This window comes from Mesitornis unicolor, unplaced genomic scaffold (assembly GCF_000695765.1).
Source record: "Mesitornis unicolor isolate BGI_N332 unplaced genomic scaffold, ASM69576v1 scaffold15169, whole genome shotgun sequence".
In the NCBI taxonomy this organism is placed as follows: Eukaryota; Metazoa; Chordata; class Aves; order Mesitornithiformes; family Mesitornithidae; genus Mesitornis; species Mesitornis unicolor.
Window position 1 is genome coordinate 10,800 of NW_010206667.1, and position 21,725 is coordinate 32,524.

Consider the following 21,725-nt stretch of genomic DNA (forward strand, 5'->3'; position numbering starts at 1 on the left):
CTTAGTCCCTTCATCCCTGATGTTGAGCGTGTTTTGCCCCTCCTGCGGTGATAGCCCACGCACTGTCTGATCCGTCCTGGACGCAGTGGGAAAGGCAAAGTCTCTACTTGCAATGTTTGTGTTAATAGATGCTGTAACTTGGTCAAATTTGTGAAGATTTTCAGGCATGGCAAGAGATCATTATGACAGCAGAGGATATTTACTACCTGATCCAAAGCATGGAAGCTTTCCAGTAAGACAGTGGAATATAACTGAGGTCAGACACAGGGGAAAAAAATAAATAACTTGCAAAAACTTTTCTCCTAATTTAGTCCTCAGAATTGCCCAAGCCATTCTGAATGCAACTTTCTACGGCGATGTTAGCCCGAGGCAGACACCGACCTGAGGAAATTGTCCCCTGAGCAGTTCAGGTCTGTCAAAGTAATGAGGACCTTAAAACTGAGTCTTACTACAGAACATGTCAGACAACCTGAGCTATAGGTGTTGCTGCTAATGCTCGGCATAATTATGCATGCACACACTGCCCTGCTCCGGGAGCACAGGAATTGCATAATTTTGTGCAAAAATAAATGTGTCTGTATGCCATACAGGATAGATTTGTGTATCTCCTTGCAAACGTAGCCTGTGTGTGTGTATACAACATCAGCTCTCTTCTAATCTTCGTGTTAACAAACATAGCATGTGATTATCTATTTTACCCATATTAGCACGATTCTGCCTCTTGTCTGTATCTGATCCTGGCCATAGGTGTCCTGTCCAGATCAGCACTATCTTGAGGCTGTCAAGCATAATTTGGAGCTTGTTATCCTGCAGCAACAGCCGGGCAGGGCTCTAAGAATAACTTCCCCTTGGCCTTTGTATGTGTTGGCAGTCGCTGGGCTTGTCCTCTGCCTTGTGGTGACAAAGTCACTGGAAGAGAAAATTTAACCAAGTTCGTCATAGTTTATCCAGGTATTTATTTTGGAAGGGAGGTTGAGTTTTGAGGTTGATTCTCTGCTGGAAGTACCTGTTGTGGTCTTCCTGTGTTGTCTGTAAAATGGGGCATCGGGGACTGTGGTGGGATAGATGTCAGACTGCTTTTTTATTTTCTTTTTTTTCTGAAATGCTTGCAAAGCCGCTGCTTATCAGGGCTGTGTCCACACCACCTCATTACAGCTATGGGCAGAATGAGCAGAGTCAATCCCCCTTGGTGCTGCTGGGCTGGAAATTGTGTCTCAGCTGGGGGTCTCTGCTAGGGCAAGCATGGGGCTCTCCATCACAGCCCTGTCCCTTCGTTTAGTGGCATCTCAACCACCCTTCAGCCCGTTAAAAAATCCAAGTCAAGTCGGGACAGAAAGTTTTAGCCAAAGCATTTTGAAGGGGAAGTCCTCTAAAGAGGACATCTCTCATTTGGTCTGATCTTGGGTATTTTTTCTGAGAGGGAATCTCGCTTCGAACACAGCAGATGTATTGAACCCTGCTTCATTTTGAACTTGACAGAAAAGTAATTTTATGCCAGAGTGGTTAAAATTTATAAACAATTTTAATGCTGTTTTTGTTATATTTGTAAGGAAAAGCCATTTAAAGATTTCAGTAGATTAGTATTGTTCAAAAAATGTCTATTTGGTGCTGTATTGTTTCATTTGTAAAGAAGAGGTCGCGCTCTGTAACAATCTCATATCTGCAAAAGATGCTTGAAATTTGGGTTGATGAGCTTTGGGGCAGAAGTATGGACTTCTGCCATGTCTTAAAGACCTCTTTTCAAGCCCATGGAGACAGCAGAAACAGATGACTTCAGCTCTCACGTGCAAGTTATGCGCTAACCAAATTGGGACCTGATTGCCCTAGGCACTACAGAAACATGGAAAAAGGCTGTCCCTCATCTGACCTGCTCAAGGGCTGGAAGACAGAGACCAGTCGCTGGATGAGCTGTCACATAAAAGGCAGAGTAATGAAATAAATGGCTCGTGTCTGCCCAGGCAGTTCATGGGTGTATAAAGACTCATGCAGAAGCACTTAGGGATTTGGCCAGAGTTAGTAAGTGCAGAGAAAATGAAACAAGAAGATGTCTATTTATTTTTTCTTCCATAATTTCTAGTACAGGTGCCACTATAAAAATACTGCTAATGGTTGCAGTAAAGTGAAGCTTTCCTTTATGTCTGGGAGAGAGAATGCCAGTCAGCACTACTTACTGCTAGTGATAATGTGTGTATTGAACTCGAGATCTGGCTAAGGTTTGGGATGATCCAGCCACCCCTGTTTTATGGGACTGTACTCGCTTATCTGCTCTCTTTACCCACTCATTTGAGAAGCTGAAGATGAAGGATTTGCTGCAACAGATCTTTTCACTGGCCCCATCCATAGCTAGGGGTTGGTGCTCCAGAACGGGTTGGATATCTGCCATAAATGAAAAGAGGAAATTTTATGCTGAATAAAGCATTAAAGGGAGACTCTGTTCTCGCCTCAGCTGCAAACCCTGCATCGCCAAAGAGAAATCATCACACCTCTCTCTGTTTTTTTCCCAGTAATACAGTATTGTTAATGGCATTTTCTTTATGTTCATACCCTTGCTGTGTCTTCAGCCTATTTCTGACTGTAAGGTTTGGTATAGTTGCAGGATGGATGGTCCTTACTGCAGAGATCTCTGGAGAGCTGTGAGTACACAGCTGTGCTCTGCATTAATCACATTGGGATGGCCAGTGCACACTCTTCATCTGAGAGAAACTTCCCATGCTCTCTGAACCATCAAGTGCTGGTCACTGGTGACTGAAACTCCTCTGGTTTGCAGATAGCCTGATCCTATGCAGCAAATCCAGCAGCTCAACAAATCTTTATTTCTAAATCTTATTCTCCATCCCGGTATCATCTCTGGTATTCCCAGTCCTGTTGCTTTTACCCTGTGTCTCTCAGGCTGCTTTACTCCAGCTGCATATGTAGCAAAATCTCAGATTTTGAAGACTAGGGGCTCTCTTCTGGCTTCTTTGCAAGTGGTTTCCGCACTTCTAACTATAGATATCAGTGCTCCAACAACCAGTAGATCAAGGCCTAAAGGCTTTGCTATTTACCTTAAGAGTCTCACATTTTATCCTTGCTGGCATCTCATGTATATCTGGAGAGTGAAATAGCCATTGACCACAACATCACCATGAATACAGTTACTCTCTGCGCCAGGCTTTCAGGAGACAGCTGAAGTATGGTCCCTGTAGTACCAGATTTGGCTCTTCGTGGGTTTATGCAGTGCTAATTACAAGACTTCAGCCTGAGAAAGAGGACTCGTGTCTCACAGATCTTCCTAAGTTTGCAAAGCGGGGGAAAACAACCACCCACTGGCATTCAATGCAACATAAACTGTGCTATACAGCCGCAGCCAACAAGAAAATAGCTGCTTGCTGGCTCATGGAGAAACCTGGGGTCACAGTCCCTTCCTCGCTCTTGAAGGATCAAAGGGGTGTTTTAGGGCTCCCATCTGGACCAGGTCCAGAACATTTAAGAGATGCATTTGGGTACTCTTCAGAGCCCCTCAAAGCCTCACAGGGAATTTGCAATGATAAGCTTGACTTCTGAGGAAGGAAATGCCATTTTCCTCAAGGCTGTCCTAAAATGCTGTAAGGTAACCTGGGAAGATCTGCTGGGATAAAACCTGGTTCATTTTCTTTTCAATCTTCATCATCCCTTTAGGGCCAGGGGCTGTGTTTATTCCTCGTCACGTCTAGAACCACAGTCTGATCAGGGTCTCCGTATCTGTGAAGTGCTTTTTTAATTTCTGGGCCAACTTGACCAAGTTGGCCAAGAAATTAAAAAAATAACCTCAACCCTATGAGAGTTGCACCTCAGTGAAATACAGTAGAGAAACACAGGAGACCAAGAGTGTATTATGGCTTTGCTGGGGACACAAATGAGGCTTTTGAAACAGAAGTCAACATTACTTTTAATCAATTTTTCACTTCTCTCAGTGCTCTGGACCTATATGGCCTCATACACACATTCCTCGAGGTAGAAGCAACACAGTTAGGCACCGATGTGACATGGTTTGCTTAAAATCAATGACATTGTATGCTCTTGCTGCAGTCATTTTTTTTTGTATGAGGGTTTACATTTCCTCAGTTCCTGTGATAAGGAATAATTTTAATAGATTTACCCTCAGAATACTTTCAGGAGACTGGGAAATACTGGAAATACCTGTGTCGTGGTGGGTGGCACTCAGCCATAGAGACTCACGGTGAGACTGCTCCAGAAAAAAGAGTTTAACCCCGTTCTCTGGGTTTGTAGGTTATTTCCATGCCCTCAAAACTCCATTCTTGCTTCAGTGACACTGAATATTTGTGTTCTTTCCTTTGAGCCTCTGTGTAGCAAATTCCTGGAGGAACTGAGAAACCATTACAAACCTCTCTGCTCTCCAAGCACAAAGGAGCACAGCTCTGACCTGCTTTTGCTGATAGCAAACCAAGTCTGAAACACAGGCAGAAACACCATCCACATGCAGTTTTCTAAGGGAATCAGGAAAAAACGAAAAAAGTCCCACTCGTGGCAAGTGTTAATCCCATCATTTAATATGCTTCTGGCAGATGCACAGGCAACAAGGTGACGGGCACCATCTGACTGCCTGAATAATCTGTGTGAGGAGGGAAGGCCATGTTGTCCCACGTTATCTTAAGCACCTTGCAAATGAACCACTCCTGAAATTAACCTCTTTATCTGGGACAAGCTGTGGCTTGCACTGGGATCTGTTCATTGTGGTGAGCTCCAAAGGAAAGATGCTTTGGTGCGAAAAGAGAGACGTGCCTTCAGTTTCCATCAGGCGTTGGACAGGTTGTGAGTTTGGGGAGAAAGGATTTAGCTGAAGTTAGAAGCTGGTCTTTGTTGGGGGAGCAGTCGACAATGTCTCCGTATGAGTTTTCTTGCCATGTCGGTTCCCAAAGGAAAGCCTCTATCCATGGTAATCAGGGTTTATTAAAGGAAGCCAAGGAAAAGAACAAACTTCTTTAGCTGAGATTAAAGGGATTGTGTAGCTGCACTTGGTGCTGCATTGCTCTGTGCTGGCTCTGTTGCTGGGCCTCTGCCTTGTCAGCATCTGTGTGCGGCCTCTCGAATAAATGAATACACGTGCCTGAGTGGAGCAAAAGCAAACAGAGGAGTGTGCCACCTGATTAATGTTGGGCTTCATTAACCACCCAGCCCGTGCCGTTGGCATTGCTGAGGAGCCCTGGGTGCTGCTGACGTCCCCCTAGCCAGGTCCTGGCTGATGGAGGCCTCACTGAGCCCATCGCACCAGGCACCAGGAGTGGTGTCAGACCCATTCTGCAGGAGGAGATGGTGGATTTGCTCCCCTCCCAGTGCTTCTTTTCATCATGTTTTGGTCCTGTTGTAGATTTTACTGTTGCTCTAAGCCCCTGGCTGGAGCTGGATCCAAGGAGGATTTGTTTCCATGGCTCTTTGCAGCCAGGCTCTCACCTCTCTCTTCTCGCCGCTGACCTTGCAGTGTCCCCGCTGCCAACACATGGCTGTGGCAGGGGACCTGGTGATGTGAATCTGTCTGCCACCTTCGATGCGTGTGTGTAAGCTGAGTGGGGCGATGCTGTCGTCTCCCATGTTCACCCAGTGACATGTTCCTTTCAGGAGCTGTCATTGCAGTGGGGTTGGATTTGCGCCAGTCTCCAGTACAAGGACGTGACCACAGCTTTTGTGAGGTTGTCAATCAAAACCGAATGCTCCAGCTCTCTCTTTCCCTCTCCCTGTATGCTTCCTCCCAAATCCTTCCCTTCCTCTCAATTCACAGACCGGTCCTTTCTGTCCTCTTTATTCCTGATTTATTCCAACTTCCTCAGCCATAGTACATCCTTCTTGACTTTCCCCCCTTGAACCTTGCTGGATTTTGAGGACATATTCAGCATTCCCTAGCTTTCCTACCTAATAACACCCACCTGCTGAGTTAAAGTAAGTCAGTAAAGTTTCTTCCCCTCAGGCTTTTTTGCATCCAGACATTTCTTGTCCAGGGCCCCAATCTCTTCACCATAGGGTTGTGTGTCGTAAAGTCTTGGGATCTTTCCTTGGAGAGCCCAGAGCAGAACTGAGCTGCACCCTCTGACTCGGTAGTCTCCAAATTTTGCAGGAAATGGTCAACAACAGTAAAGAAGTGACCACATTGTAGGATAGCATCCTGACTTGCTAAACTAAACTGTGTGAATTCAGGAGATCTTATGAGGAATATTGTATTTGCAAGCCATGGAGTAGGGACTCTAGGTCCACAGGTAGATTTATGGCACTAGACCTTATGTGGGAGCGAAAAAGAGGGTCTGCTTTCTACCAAAAGATCTTTCCCTGGGGCTGTAGAGGCTGTGTAACATTCCCAGGGACCTTGAATGTGCTGGTGAAAGGGCTGTTGGGGCAGGAGCCACGTAGAGCTGCTCAGAGGAACAGTCTGGTCTCGCACAGGAGCCCATGGCACTGCTGGCCACGTCTCTGGGAGGAAAGTTGAGTGAGCCTGGTCATTGTGGGAAGGTGGTTTAGGTTTATTTTGGAAATACCCAGATCAGAGCTTAAGCCCAGACCACACTGCCTGCTCACTTTGGCCTTTTGTTTATTTGCCTTTTTCTTATAATGTAATTACTCTCTTGTAGACTGAGCTGCCTAAGAGACTGGGTATGTCTATGGCACTACATTATTTGTCTTTTCAGCTGCTATGATTTCTGCTATCCAGACATAATAATAAAGTAATAAAACGACATGCATACTGCCCTTCTCCTTGGTGCATCCTCTAAGGGGTAGTACAAACCCTGCTTTATTCTGCAAGCTAAACAACCAGTCCTCACAGAATCACAGAATCACAGAACGTTAGGGATTGGAAGGGACCTCAAAAGCTCATCCAGTCCAATCCCCCTGCCGGAGCAGGAACACCCACATGAGGTTACACAGGAAGGCATCCAGGCGGGTTTTGAATGTCTCCAGAGAAGGAGACTCCACAACCTCTCTGGGCAGCCTGGTCCAGTGCTCTGTCACCCTCACTGAGAAGAAGTTTCTTCTCAAATTGAAGTGCAACCTCCTGTGTTCCAGTTTGTGCCCATTACCCCTTGTCCTATCATTGTTTGTCACCGAGAAGAGCCTGGCTCCATCCTCGTGACACTCACCCTTTAAATATTTATAAACATGAATGAAGTCTCCCCTCAGTCTCCTCTGCAAACTAAAGAGACCCAGCTCCCTCAGCCGCTCCTCATAAGGGAGATGCTCCACTCCCTTAATCATCTTTGTAGCCCTACAAAGATGTAATCCTCCTTGCCTCTGCCCTCTGCTGTTATTTATTAATTAAACCAAATTATAAATTATAGTCCTTGGAAGCTCAAGTACTGATCGGGACTCCAGGACAGAGGGTGTGGGGCAAACAACATGAGCAGATGTGAGAGGAGTGAGTGCCAGCAGTGTACAGAGAGAAAATCCCGCTCCTAGGTCACTCAGATGGCTGATGGAAGGTGGCAAGACAGCCCCAGGCTCCTGTTTTACCTTCTTCATCCCAAAAGGCTGTTCCTGTGCTTGTTTGGTGGCCACTGGTGTTGGCAGACTGTTGAGGCTCTTTCCTCTGCAGGTGGGCATCTTCCTTGATGAAGGTCACTATTTTTTAATAGCCCTTGTCCGCTGCAAAGGGGACTCCTCATGCAGCCTTCCTGGAGCTTCTCATTAGGGTGTCTCTGGTTTCCAGATCAAATTTGCTGTCTTTGCCTGGAGGAAGGTTCCCTTCACCCCCCAGTCCCTCTATAAGTGAGTCTTACCTGCAATTCAATCATGACTCTCTCCTGCTTGGGCCTCGAAGATTTCACATCTGTAGCGTATCTTCTCTTATGTAGTGTTGACCAGTTATCTTAATGGGAAGATGTCCTTCTGTTGTTGCGGCTCTACTCTTGGGTGTTGTGATGACCTATTCCTGCTGCAGAAGAGGGGCTGCTCATTATCTCTTCAGTCTCTGGCTCAGGGCAGTTCTCATTTCCCTGCCCTGCAGCTGTGCCCTGCAGCTGTGCTGACTCTGCAGGGCTAAGAGGAGCAAAATACGGTAAAATATAGGGGGAAAATAGATATCTTTTTAGTTCCTGAAAAGAATAATTTTTTCCTGGATCTGTCTAGTGCCCGATCAAACCCATGTCTGTTAGAAATATGGATCATAACTCATAAGTGATGGGAGCCGGTGTTCAGGGTCGCCACGTGATGTTTCTGAACACAGGACTCAAACAGGGACAGCTTCTCTCTTCTGCTGCTCTCTCAAGGATGGCCTCTTTTGAAAGAGGAATGGTTGTGCAGGGAGAGCTCATCCCATCACTGCTCTATCTATCATAATAAAGGTTATTAAAAGCCTACGTGACCAGCCTGCGTATCCCTGCAGAGCGAACCCTCTCCAGCTTACAAGACAGTCTTGCAAACTCTGCAGTATAAGCTTGATTTTATTAAATATTTGCTTGACCAGAAAGGCAAAGCAGAACAGGGTAAACACGTCTAAAGTAAATGTGAAATGACCTTTGTCCGTCATCTATCCAACACCTGTGGCTGCTGCGGTAGGGAGGGCAGTGGGAGGTGAAGGTGATCATACAACAGCTTTGAAATTCTGGCTGCTGTGAAAATCTTGAAATATTTAGGGTGGCATAAAAGTGGTGGATGCTCTGCAAGCCCAGAATTATCCTTTCCACTATCAGATCTAATCAGCCTTCAGGTCAAAAGAAGACGGGATTTATTCTCTTTATGTTCTCTTGAAGTAAATTTTTCGGTCCCACTGACGTTAGCAGAGTTGCACAGATTTGAGAAAGCTGCGAATCCAGACCTGTGTCACTGCCACATCTTCTTCCTTGTTGGAATCTGCAAACAGTGATTTTTCCCTTGCCTTCTGCTTGCATGGGTTTGGCTGTCATCACCTTTGCTCAGCTGGTTACACCCTTGATTTCAGTAAAGCCACTTGGTGAAAGGTGATAGGACACTGGCCTGCAGGAGTGGAGACAGGGTTTGGCATGTGCCCGTTTTAAAATCAAGAACAGTTTTGAAAGTTCTGATTTGATTGTTAAAGAGGGATCAAGGGAGGAAAGACCCGTGTGCCTCAGCCTGGCCACCAGTAGGAAGGTTTGTGTAGTCCACACTCATCAAGGAGCTTGGCTGGTGAGACCTGAGCCGAGGACTCCATCTCCCACATGCTCTTTGGGACCATGAGGATCTAAAATAATGGAATTGTAGAATAATTTGGTTGGGAAAGACCTTTAAGATCACTGGGTCCAACCATAAGCTGTTCTGTGCAGAGAAGCAGCCATGAAAAAGTGAAGGAATGGGAAGTGGATGGATGTGTTGAATAGGAAGATGCATGAGAATGGAGCTTGGTGATATGTGCACCAAATTACAGAAGCTGGTTGAACCCCATAGTGTTCCCATCACCTTGAGTTAAAAACTGGGAGATTTTAAGAGACTGAGTGGTGCAAGGATGCCCCCTTCCCTCATTTTGGAAAGTCACCAGGTTTGTCCCTGGGTTGTAAGTTTTCCTACTTCACGGTCCTTTAGCCTTTATTACTGCCAATAGGTAGGCAACTCCTTTCTCCTCTGTCCTCCGAGTTACCAGGGGAACTGTATCTCTCTTTTATACAATGTTTTCTTGCCTGTGCAATGGGTAGACAGTGGTCTTGTGGTGGGAGCCCTGGGAAGGGAGGAGACCTGGTGCTCAGTTTGCTCCGTGCTTGGCCACAAGCCCTTTGTAGATGTGGTTGTGAAGGCTGGCACTCCAAAACTCCTACGTCTGTACTCCAAGCTGGACCAGCATGAGAGAGCTTTGATCTGGAAGCCACAGAGAGCCTGTTCAAACAGGCCTGTTCTGGACCAAGGTCTCCCTGAAAGGATCTTAATGTCAGACCAGAGCTGGCTTCTTCCTGGCAAACTTCAAGGGTTGCAAAAAAGCTCAGCGTCCATCTGGACCTGTCCCTGTAGGCAGATTCCTGACCTTCTGTAGGCTGCAGTCCCTCATCCAGAAGAGCAGGATAATAATCCTTCTCCCATCCTGTCTTCTTAGATAGCAAATACACAGTTGGGTCAAAGTTGGCAGTGCAAACAGCAATACTGCGTGATGTTTCTACCATGAGCTTTCTGCACTGCTCTGGCTTCCAGTGAATTTTTGTGCTGCACCGTGGGGCATGTGTGTGTGTAATGGAGAGTAAAAGGGTGCTGATTTATTATTCTGCTGTGTGATTTCTGCTCTTTCTACCAGCATCTTTTCTTTCAGGAGGGCTTCCTTTGTGCTGGTTTTAAGTAGAGAGCTCAGAGACGAGAAAGGGAGGATTAGCAATTAAATACGCTCTGATGATGGCATGGTTGTGAAGGAGGGAGGAGGAAGGAATACTCCATAGTAATGTACTTTTGTTTTCTTTTCTCTTTGCTTGTAGGACAAAATCTGCCAGGGAATTGGTGTTTTGAAGACACTTACAGCTTTTAATCCTCGGTCGTTTGGGAATACAAACATTTCTAATCATGTCACCGGCCATGTGGAAATGGACTTGCCTGGTTTCTCACCTCCTGCTATCCACCACAGTGTCGCCTCTCAGCAGGCAGCAGCCGCTCCACCCAAAGAGGCCCTTCATCGCTTTCACTGCAGACCAAGCAGAGGGGAACTTCAACCACTTGGTGGTTGATGAAAGAACTGGGCTCATTTACTTGGGAGCTGTCAACAGGATCTACAAACTCTCCAGTGACCTGAAGGTCCTGGTGACCCATCAGACTGGTCCTGATGAAGATAACCCCAAGTGTTATCCTCCCAGGATAGTCCAAACCTGCAATGAACCCTTGACGCCCACTAACAACATAAACAAAATGCTCCTTATAGACTACAAGGAGAATCGATTGATAGCCTGTGGGAGTCTTTACCAGGGCATCTGCAAGCTTTTGCGGCTGGATGACCTCTTCAAGCTGGGAGAGCCCTTCCACAAGAAGGAGCATTATCTCTCTGGGGTGAATGAGAGTGGCTCTGTTTTTGGAGTCATTGTCTCTTACAGCAACATGGATGACAAGTTGTTCATTGCCACTGCTGTGGATGGCAAACCCGAGTATTTCCCCACTATTTCCAGCAGGAAGCTCACCAAGAACTCTGAGGCAGATGGGATGTTTGCGTATGTCTTTCACGATGAATTTGTGGCCTCAATGATCAAGATCCCCTCAGACACCTTTACCATCATCCCTGACTTTGATATCTACTACATCTATGGCTTCAGCAGTGGCAACTTTGTCTACTTCCTAACTCTGCAGCCTGAGATGATCTCACCACCTGGCTCCACCACGAAGGAGCAGGTTTATACCTCCAAGCTGGTCCGGCTTTGTAAGGAGGACACAGCCTTTAACTCCTATGTTGAGGTGCCCATTGGCTGCGAGAAGAATGGGGTGGAGTACCGGTTGCTTCAGGCAGCCTACTTGTCTAAGGCTGGATCCATCTTAGCAAGGTCTTTGGATGTTGGCCCTGAGGATGATATCCTCTTCACCGTCTTCTCCAAGGGGCAGAAACGGAAGATGAAGTCCTTGGATGAGTCTGCTCTTTGCATCTTTGTCCTGAAAAAGATCAACGATCGCATCAAGGACAGACTGCAGTCCTGCTACAGGGGAGAGGGGACGTTAGATCTGGCCTGGCTCAAAGTCAAGGACATTCCCTGTAGCAGTGCGGTGAGTGAAGCCCCTAAGCACCCAACCTTAACCTTCTCGTGCTCACAGGTCTTAGAGCATCGGTCAATGGTTAGAGCAGGGACTGAGACTCCTCTCTCTGTCTTCATCCAACCATACCAGCTAATTTAACCAGTTCATGCCTCAGTTTGCTCACAGAGGAGCTGAGGAAGGTATCCCTTTCTGACCTTCCCAGCCACGTTATGTTTGCTGCTGAGCTAAGCCAAGGGGCCTTGGTATCTTTAGGAGGAATTGGCCTGTTGTTGTTACTTCACTGTGCAATTCATTAGGGGTGAAATCACACTTCCTTGTGCAGTCCTGGCTCAAACCTAAACCAAATCAGGGCCTAGAAAATGTCAAAGGCTTGTGCTAGTTTCTGTGTCTGCTGGTATGATTTTATTTCCCTTTGGTTGGAGCGGGAGCAGGATTTGTTCAGGGAGATTTGTGAAGCCAGGGCTTCATTTCTTCTAGGAATGAGGAGCCCTCGTCATTAACCATCAAAGTCCCTCGCCTTCCGGTTTCCAGCCAGCTCTGTGCTGTCTCTGCACAAAAAAATTGAGGCCTGGCTACAGATCAAGGATTAAATGCTGCAAGATTTAAGGGCAGGACTGGGGAAGAGGTTGGTCTACCTGACCTACAAATGGTCTTCCGAAATTGTCTTAGTTTATTCTGTCGGTTCACTGAAGTGTCATTGCAGAAGTCTGCATCGGCTCCGCCAGTATACGGCTAGCTTTGATACCACGCACAGAAATCAGCATTACAGCCAGCACTGCACCCAGGCTGCTGTAATAGCCGCCTCTCTGGGCTTTGATTTTCATCCTTAATTAGCTCTTTCAAGTGAGAGGCAAGTTCAAGTCTGAGCAAAGGGAATGCGGAGGAACACCAGAGCGCCTTCCTGCCCCATAATCTCAAGGCAGAGTAAGGGCTAGGAATATGGAAGTGCTCCAGCTTTCTTTTATACTCAAGCCTCCTTTGCTGGGGGATCCCTGCTGTTGTCCCTTTGCATGACAAGGACATATATTACATTGCAGGGAGACTGATCCTGCCTTACCCACCCTAACTCCTCTTTACACCCATGACCTCAGTGTTATTGTGTGACCTTACACAGCTCTTACACTCCCATACCAAACGTGCCCTTCATTTTAGTTGGGATCTCTTCTGCCTAGACCTGCAAAGCTCCCTATGGGGTATTGCACAGGGAGAAAGGCTGTGCCCAAACCTGGCTTTGATTTTGTTGTTTAGCCTCAAGGCCTCTGCACACTCATAGAGCTGTCTTTAGGTGGCTTTGATTTTTTTTGTTTAGCCTCGAGGCCTCTGCACACTCATAGAGCTGTCTTTAGATTTAAGCTGGGAGCTTCCCACCGGAGTTACTTTCCTGGGCTGCTAAGCCTCCCCATGCATTTGCAAATCTGCTCTGCTTGTGCTCCACGCTAATGTTTGCAATACTGGACCTCTCAAATCAGGAGGCTTGAAAACTAAGCCTCCCCATGCATTTGGAAATCTGCTCTGCTTGTGCTCCAGGCTAATGTTCGCGATACTGGACCTCTCAAATCAGGAGGCTTGAAACCTGTCAGCCACTTGGTTTCTGTGGCTTTAGATGGCAGCAAAAAGGATAGCAGCTTTCTTGTGTCCCTTGGGTTGAGTCCTGGGCCAAGAAGACTGATATATCAGACTGAATTTGGAAGGACAGGATGGGGAGAGGACAAGGGGATAGGGACTGGGTTACACAGTGGGAAAAACTGTTAGAGCATATTTGTGACTGCATTTCTTCACTCTGAATCAGAGATGCTAATGCTTCCCAGTTGGAGAAAGAGCCTGGAGATCCTTGAAGAGAAAACAGGAGTCTGAAAAGTGTAACTAAGTGGGCTGTCCTCTCTTTAAATGAGGCTACTTAGAGCTGCTGGCAAGCCCTGTCTGAGATCAGCTGTGCTGCCCGAGGGAAGAGGTATTAGTGACTTGGCTGCTGTAAGGGTTGCAGAGTCCAGCCGCTAAGCTTGGAAAATATTTGATGCTTGGTGAAGTATTTTGGAGCCTGCATATATGTCTGTGAGGGCCTTGTCTCCTTTGCTGATGTCCTGCTTGCCAGCCATCCACCAGCACTGCTGCTCTGCTTCTTAGCACATGTGTTTGAAGCAGCTCTAAAGCCAATTACAAAGCCACCAGTGAGACTTTCCCTGGCTTTGTGTGGATGTCCAATCTCTCTCTGCTGGTGCAAATAGAAGTTTAACCTGCCTGCAATCAAAAATGGACTTGAACTTCGGCTCTGCTGCCCTGCCTCCAGCAGCCGAAATTCGGCATGTGGACAGATACAGCTGATGTGCTCGGTGGTGAGCAGATGGGTAGAGACGAGCTGTGGGAAACCCTCACTGAGTATTGCAGAGAAACACTGTCAGAAGGCCTATTTCAGCCCTTCTTTGTGGTATTAACTATAGGACCGTGGATTACGGAGCTAGGCTTACTGCACTGTCCTCGCATCTTGGTGCATGGTCAGGTCTGGGTTTTGGTAACAGATATTTTTTTCTAATAGGGCAATAACAGACTCAAAGGGAATCCACATGTTAGGATGCTTTTGTTCCTGCCATGGTGCAATGCTTGCTCAAGGCCATCTCAGGGCAAGAGAAGTCTCTTGGGGACCATTTCCAGTACTGCTCTCCTAACCCATGCTGCAGATTTCAGCAGCTTGATAGAAGAACTTCCAAAATGGGAAATATAAAAGATCAGAGATGAATGAAAGATCCTCTGTGTGCGTTCCTCCCCTGTCACTGTGTTATAGGTGTCCTATTAATCTTCATCATAAATCAGGAAAAGATGATGGATTTTTATATCTGGGCAGTTGATTTGCAAATTGGTGATGTTCACTCAGGTGATGAATAGTTCCAGGTAATGCCTCTCTGGTTTTCCTCTCTGCAAATACAGGATAATAGCTTATATTTAAACAGTGCACTTGACCCTAAATGCTTAGAAATTCATATAATCAGAGAACAACGAGGCTTATGAGGTCATCTGATTTGCCCTTCTGCCCTACTTAAAACATTTCTGACAGATGTGTGTCTCACCTGTTCTTAACCTCCAGCAATGGAGATTCCTCTCTCTCCCTACACAATCTGTCTTTGCTGCTAGGAAGCTTTCCCTCATGTCTAATCTAAATCTCCTTTCCTGATACCGAAGCTGTTCCTACCTATGAAGCGCTGGAGAGCAGCTTCAACCCCTTTGGCTTTCTAGCAAAAGCATTGTGTGTCACCAAAACGTGACCACTTCTGTGGTCTATGTATGGAGGAGAGGGAGTGACGATGTACAGGCTTGTAGGGTGTTGGCAGAAGAAAGGGCTGTTCTGGAGGAAAACTAGGTTTCTTAGACCAGAAAACAATCTTCATATTGGATAAAGAAGGCTGTGGTTTAGATATGCTTTGTAAACTTTGCAATTAACTCTTGATGCAGTTGGGAAATGCTCAATTTGGATTGGTTGATTGGCTGTTAAAGGAAGTTTTGGAGAGAGATGGAGATGTAAAAGGGCCATTTTGGTACAGGACTTAATAATTGGGGTATTTGTTGATTTTCAGTAATATAGTTATAACATTAACAATTACGTGCATTTTGAAGTCTGGCGACAACTGCACTGCCAGAATGCTCAGTAGCAGAGGCAGGGGAGCCTTCCCCTCTGCCTTGGGTAGCAGGCAGGTGAACCGCTGTGTGGAACATGTAAACACAGATGAAGAAGAGGAGGGCATTGGAGACTGACCCCAAAGCAGCATGAGGGTGCCAGGGCCTGCTGGGGAGATGCAAGAGGAATGGGGATCCTTGCTGGAGCCTCGGCTTGCCGTGAAGTCCCAAACATGGTGTGGTGTTGGCACATGATCCTGGCCGTCAGCTTAGGAGCAGGCTGCTACCCAGGGCTGCTATCCTGGGAGATCCAGGTCTCTCCATCAGCCTGATTCACCTCCCAGCGTCACCTGCTGCTCTGCAGCCTAACAGACTCCAGTCCCTGCAATGAAAAGGTGTCACCTCCATCGCTGTAGCTTCTACCGGATGCACAGTGCAAATATCTGTCCAAGATAATCAAAGTGTCTGTCCCCAACTATTGCCTTTTGCCGGTATTTTCTTTTCCTTTTGGCAGGAAATGGAGTTTGACTGTTTAAATTACTGTATTCAATCTCTTCCTGTTTTTCATGGCGCTGTCACTTGGGGGAGAAAAGAAATGTTTTCAAAGCTGGCCAGCCAACAAAAGGCCTTGTGTAAAAAGCCGGGCAATATTTTTCCAACACTTTGCTGACCGAGGGCAGGTGAGGTGGATGTTGGGGACCCGAGTCATTGTCCGATAAGTGACTTGACTACAAAGGCTTCCTGTGCTTCTGATGCTTCAAGGCAAACCTATGTCAGTAACTCCAAAAAACCTCTTTGCAGATACCAGTGTCTAGATCCCTGAGAGCTTCTTCAGCAGGTTAGGAAGGGCCATTTCTTACTCCAGTGGCAGCAGGGCTGTGTGTATGTTATGGGATGGTCAATTTGACTCCTGGTGAAGCCACTGTTGGTGATGAGGTGGCTGCAATTTTCCTATAAACAGCCTGTTTCTTTATTTTCCTCTTCCTCAAGAAGCTGTGTCAGCTCACATTTGTCATCACTGGTGGTAACAGCACATGAGTCTGACAGAGCACCTCTGAGACACCACGACGAGGAGCAGCTTTACCCCTGCTTTACAGGAAAGTTGGCTAAGGCACAGTAAAACACGACTTGCAAGCGCAGTTGCAGCTCAGGGACTCCTGGTTCTTAGTGCTGTGCCCAATGTTCCCAACTGTTGCAGGAAGAGGGAATATCATCCTCGCTACTGTGTTCCTCTAGCACGGGGGGGGGATAGTAAAACAGAGTCATTTAGAAAAGAGAACACGGTCTGGAATTGCTAGAAAGAAGGGGCATTTCAAGGAAAAAAAATACTTTATCAGTTAAAAAGCAGGAATTGTCATCTCTGTCATTTTCCTCATCACTTTCCCTTAAAAGGGAATGATGGGGGTGAAAGGAAGCATTAATTTTTGCAGAACCCTTGGGAAGAGGAATTCGTGGAAGCAGGCCTATGCGATACTGCTGCCTTGACATTTTGCACACACAACCCCTGTCCGTCTCTCCTGGCTGGGATGGCCGGTACGTGATCCTGCTGCTTTCCCAGGGGAATGACTCACGGTCACAGGAACGAGCTATCGGTTTCATTGGAGCTCGTAGTGTCACTGCTTGCCAGACAGGCTATCCTAAGTAAATCTCTGCAGGGGTCAATGCCACTCGTGCTTGCACAATGGGTCTTTTTGTTCATCTTTACTGTATTGACCATGCTGAAGAGTTTTGCGTACATGTCTTTACTCCAAAGTATACAGGCTCATGTTTCTGATCCAAAGGCCTCCTGGTCAGTTGAGGTCAGTTCTTGGTCAACTTTAAACAGTGCTTTCTTCTTCTTCCTCTGAAGATGCAAACAAGAGCAGGAACCGAAAGCAAAAAAATGACACGATGCGGTCTGCGCAAAGGCAGTAGCCTCAGAAATATGGGAATGCCTCTCTGGGAATGCTCAGTGGAGACTGGGAGACGAGCAAACAGGCTGATTACTGCCAGATCTCTATTTGTATAATTGGTCACATCAGTTTGTGTTGGACGGGAGCGTGTGTGCATGTGTGCGGAGCATGTTGTTGGAGGGACTTGCTGAGCCCAGCAACTTTGATAAGAGGCGACAAGCATCCCCTTGCCGATGCTGGGAGCTGGTGTGGGTGGAGGGTTTTACTGGGGAGGCAACACTGATAAAAGGTAGAGTGCTGGCTTAGGACTTCTGCAGCTGAGGTCTGTGCTTTGCACATCTCCCCCATGCACCGTCCCACTCCTCATTTCTCCATCTCCAGCAGGCCTGAGCGTTGTCTCACCTGCAAAGTTGACTGTGCTTTGGAATGAAAGACACTGCCTCGGAGAGAAATGTCACGTTATCTTGGTACATGAGGCAGCTCAGGAGAAAGAGGGGCAGGGAGCTCTCTCCAGCGATGTGGCTGGTATTTCTCATGATTATTGTCAGTGGTGGAAGTGACCAGAGCTGTCTGGGACCGTGCTCCTCAGGCTAATGGAGAGCATCTGAGTTCAAATCCCCATTGCTCCGAGCAACGTCCTGGCCCCCTTGTAACTGGAATTAGGAAAGCCTCCCCACCTCTTCCTCTGTGAGAGTGACCAGGCAGGCTCATTAACTGATTAGCACTAATTCATTGATTAGCATGTCCAGTGTTTACGCTAGGGGCACGACGGTTGGGGTCTAATGGAGCTGCAGGAATGAGACCCTCCTGGCTTTTCCATCCATGTAAGTGCCTATAGCTGAGCAGTGCTGGGTGAGCACTACAGCACTTCTTCAGCATCTGCACCAGTTCAACCTGGGCGTAGCTGCTGGCAACACCTCAGTTCTCTGGACATCCTCAAAATCCCACCACTTATTTAGGTGGGCATGCAGATGCTTACATGGGGAGAGCTCATTTGCAGGGGCTTCTTGGGCACAACATGGATTCACCTTCACCTCTCCCTTGGTGGTGGTGGTCTTTTCTCCCACATCCAACCTCTTTGCTTTCAGGCAGTGTGGATAAGGACACCACTCTGCCTCGGTAAAGTGCACTCCAGGCAGAAAAAAAGTGACTTTGGAGGCCCTGGGAGAGACAAGAACAAAAAGTCTTAAGCACCTGCATCAGCTGAAGCTTGCACTTAAGGACTATAAAAGCAGGGTCTAATTGCACAGAGAGCTTGATTGCATTTGATGTATTAAGTACGTTCCTCAGTATTAAACACCTGTCCTTTAAAGGATACTTCCAGATCAGCGTGCGTGCAGAAATAATGCTGGCAGTAATTAATTGCCTTCTTATCACACCCCCACCCTGCAACCTCTCTTCCCAAAATCCTCATTGTTTGTCCTAGAGAGGAAGAAAATAAAAGCAAGCAAGCATGCTTTGGAAACAGCCTCCTTAAAACCATTTATTTACTTCCCAAGCATAAAGCAAGAGGAAACCCTATGCCTTTAAGTGGCCAGGTGCCAAACCAGTGCGCGCAGTGCTGTTCTTTCCCGGCTCCTCGCATCTGGTTGACCCTGCTCACACAAAATGTCCATTGAGGATGGAGCAGAGCCCAAGGCTGCTGAGTCGCTGTTGTGTCTGAGATATTTCAGGCGCGGCTCCCTCTCCCATCATCAGTCCCATCTCTGGACCAGGTTGGCCTTGCTTGAGCAGCTCAGCATCATCAGCCCCAGGTTCTGGTGCTCCCCCAGTAGCTGCTTCTGCAGGTGAGCAAGGTGCCATCTTCTACATCAGTGCTTGGGCCATTCGCCTGCCCTTCTTGCCACATGGACAACCAGATTTGTTTCTGGGAACTGCAGCTTCCTCTGCCAGCAACCCAGGCTGTTTTCTTCTGTGGTTGAGCCCTGCGGTCGCCCGTGGCTCAGCCTTGCATTTTTGGATGCCTCCATATGATCTCCTTGCATTCCCTTCCATGCTGGCATATCAGCTACTTTGCAAGCATGACCTCGTGTTGCCTCTCCAGGAGGTCGCCTTGCGGGCCAAGGGGAATGCTTGTGCAACAATTATTTTTTTTTTTTTATTTAAAAAAAGCAGCAAGTCCTGGAAGAGCCAGAAGCAAAGTGACTGCAGCTCCTTTCGTGATCCTGATGTTATTTAAAGCACCTCCGGACTGGGGGCAGCTGAGCACTGGAGTTTGCACAATAACCATTCTGTTGAGGAGGGGCTTGAGGCTATGCTGGGTTCAGCATTGCTTTCTGGGCCGAATCCTGCACAGACCCTTTCTCGCTTGCCTGATGCAAGTGGAGCTGTTAGGGGTGAAAAACAGTGCAGGGTCTGTCTTAGCACTTACTTAGTACTTACTACTGTCTTAGTAGAATCTTTATGTTTAGCGTCTGGGAACAATCTGATGCACATAGCTGTATTTATCCTATATTTCAGCACACAAGTAACGTAAGACTTTATTTCCTCAAAATATGCATGTTTCTCTATTTTTCCCAAATTTTTATTATGTATCCAAACATGGGTCTCCATTATACTATGTAGGATTAATAGATATTGGAAGCATCTGCCTTGAAGACTGGCTGGTGTGTAGATGGAGGTGAGAAAGGCTGTTGCCTTACAGAGATATCCAAGTCTCATCTGACCATATTTCTCCTCCAAACACTCCCAGCCTTGCATCTGCATGGCTGTGCTACTGTGGGATGTGGGTTTGCTGTAAGTTTGTTTATGAGGCAGTTTATTAGCACTGGTCCAGTTTTTGGGTAGAATAAGTAATAATATTTAAAAGATTTCAAGTGCTTGAAACACAGGAAAGGCAAGACACACAGATATGCATGCAACTAAATGGTAGAGGACAGAGACCTCTGTTTTCTCAGTGCAGTATCGGAGCTGGCGTAGCTGATAGAGCATGTGGGTGACATTAGATCAGTAGGAACAACATCGAATTTTCCCTGTTTCAATGTCATTACCCTGTCGTTGTCAGTGTTCCAAAATATAATAGGATTTGTTCGGCTGATTTATCCTGTAAACAAGCAATATTAGCCAGGCGTGTATTTAGACACACAGAGGGAGTGGGAGAGGCGGGATGAGGGAGCGTGCAGAAGGGAATAATAAAAATGTGCTCCTCCTAATGAGGGAATGACCCAGCACTTACCAATGGGTTGGGGCTATTGGTCAGGGTCCTGTGCCAAGATACACAGGGCTGTAATTGCAATGATGTCCCTGCTTTTGAGGGCCGGCTGCAGCCTTCTGCTTGCACGGTCTTGCTTTCAGATGCAGGAGTTTGAGCTTAGTGGCTTGAGCAAATTTGTACTTGGCTGACATAAGTGCTCTGAACTCCTCAGGTACCAAGATCTGCATAGAGAGAGGCAGCAAGTGGGAGATTTTTCTTTTCAAGGCTTGGCTGCTTTAGTTTCTTGTTTAAACTCATAACCAGGCTTCTTTAAATTCATTTTCCATGAGATGATAGGACCAGACACAACTCAGTTCTCCTTGATACAGATGCACAGCCTTGGAGCTGGGCACAACTCTGTTATTTGCTGAACAAGCCAAGACCTCTCGTACCCAGCCGAGCCCTCTCAGTTTCCCCATGCTGAAGAGCAACAGCACATCCATGTTGTTCATTATAACACTTAGCTTACCTTCACAGGACTGTGGCAAGGCTTAATTAATGCTTTTAAGCGGCTCTGGGATCTCCGGGCGAAGGTGTTGCCTGCATGCAAAGCAGCATTGTTGTTTAATTTATATAGCTCTGTTGGTGCGCGTGGCACTTTGCAGCCCAAATGATTATTTCGTCTGTGTAACAAAATAATAATTATAGTAATTGTGATTCAGTGGAGAATCTCTGGTGGTGCTGGCGTAGGGAAGGCAGCTGGACTCTATCCGGCAAGGTGCTGGTGTGCGTCACTGGAATAGGAATGAGGGGTGCCTGGCAGCTGCCAGAAATGCTGCAGAAATGCTGCTTTACCAGTTTTGCTGCCAGCAAATTTTGGGAGGTAATGGGCCAGGCAGGTTGTCTGTGAAATTGAGGACAGGTCAGCAGGAGGAGGCTCCTACATCCTTCAACATTGCATGCAACAGACAGCAGTGATACTGTTGTGGGGACCTTAAAAAACCCTGCAGTGTGGCTGTCACGTCCATCTGGTGAAGATGGACGTGGGACTTTGTAATCTGGGGAAGAAGATGTCTCTTTGTTAGATGTCTCTGTTGGATGGACAGGCCTGAGAGAAACCCACGTTACGGAAAGGATGCTCAGGATTACAGGGCAGAGCTGACAGAGCTCCAGTCTCTTCTCACATCTCTTTCATCTCTGCAGTTGATGTGTCCAGGATTTTTTTTTATATAGACAACCTTTGGCCAATCACGGAAATGCAATGTCTTTTAGGATAAAATGTAGCAGCTGATGAGCACTCCTTCTCCCCAAGGTGTCATTCTGCTACACAGAAAACCCTTTTCACACAAGATTTTCTTTTCTGGGACTCTTACTCCCCATCTCAGCCACAGTGGCACCAGGGGAAGTCAGTGCTGCTGTGTTTCAGGTGCGTGACACAGCTTTGCTGCTGGAGTATGTTCTTACAGAAG

General features: G+C 46.9%; 1 pseudogene; it reads left to right on the top strand.

The window, feature by feature from the left end:
- Window positions 1-10,467: 10,467 nt before the first annotated feature.
- Window positions 10,468-11,634, top strand: LOC104546461 (annotated as a pseudogene).
- Window positions 11,635-21,725: the final 10,091 nt, after the last annotated feature.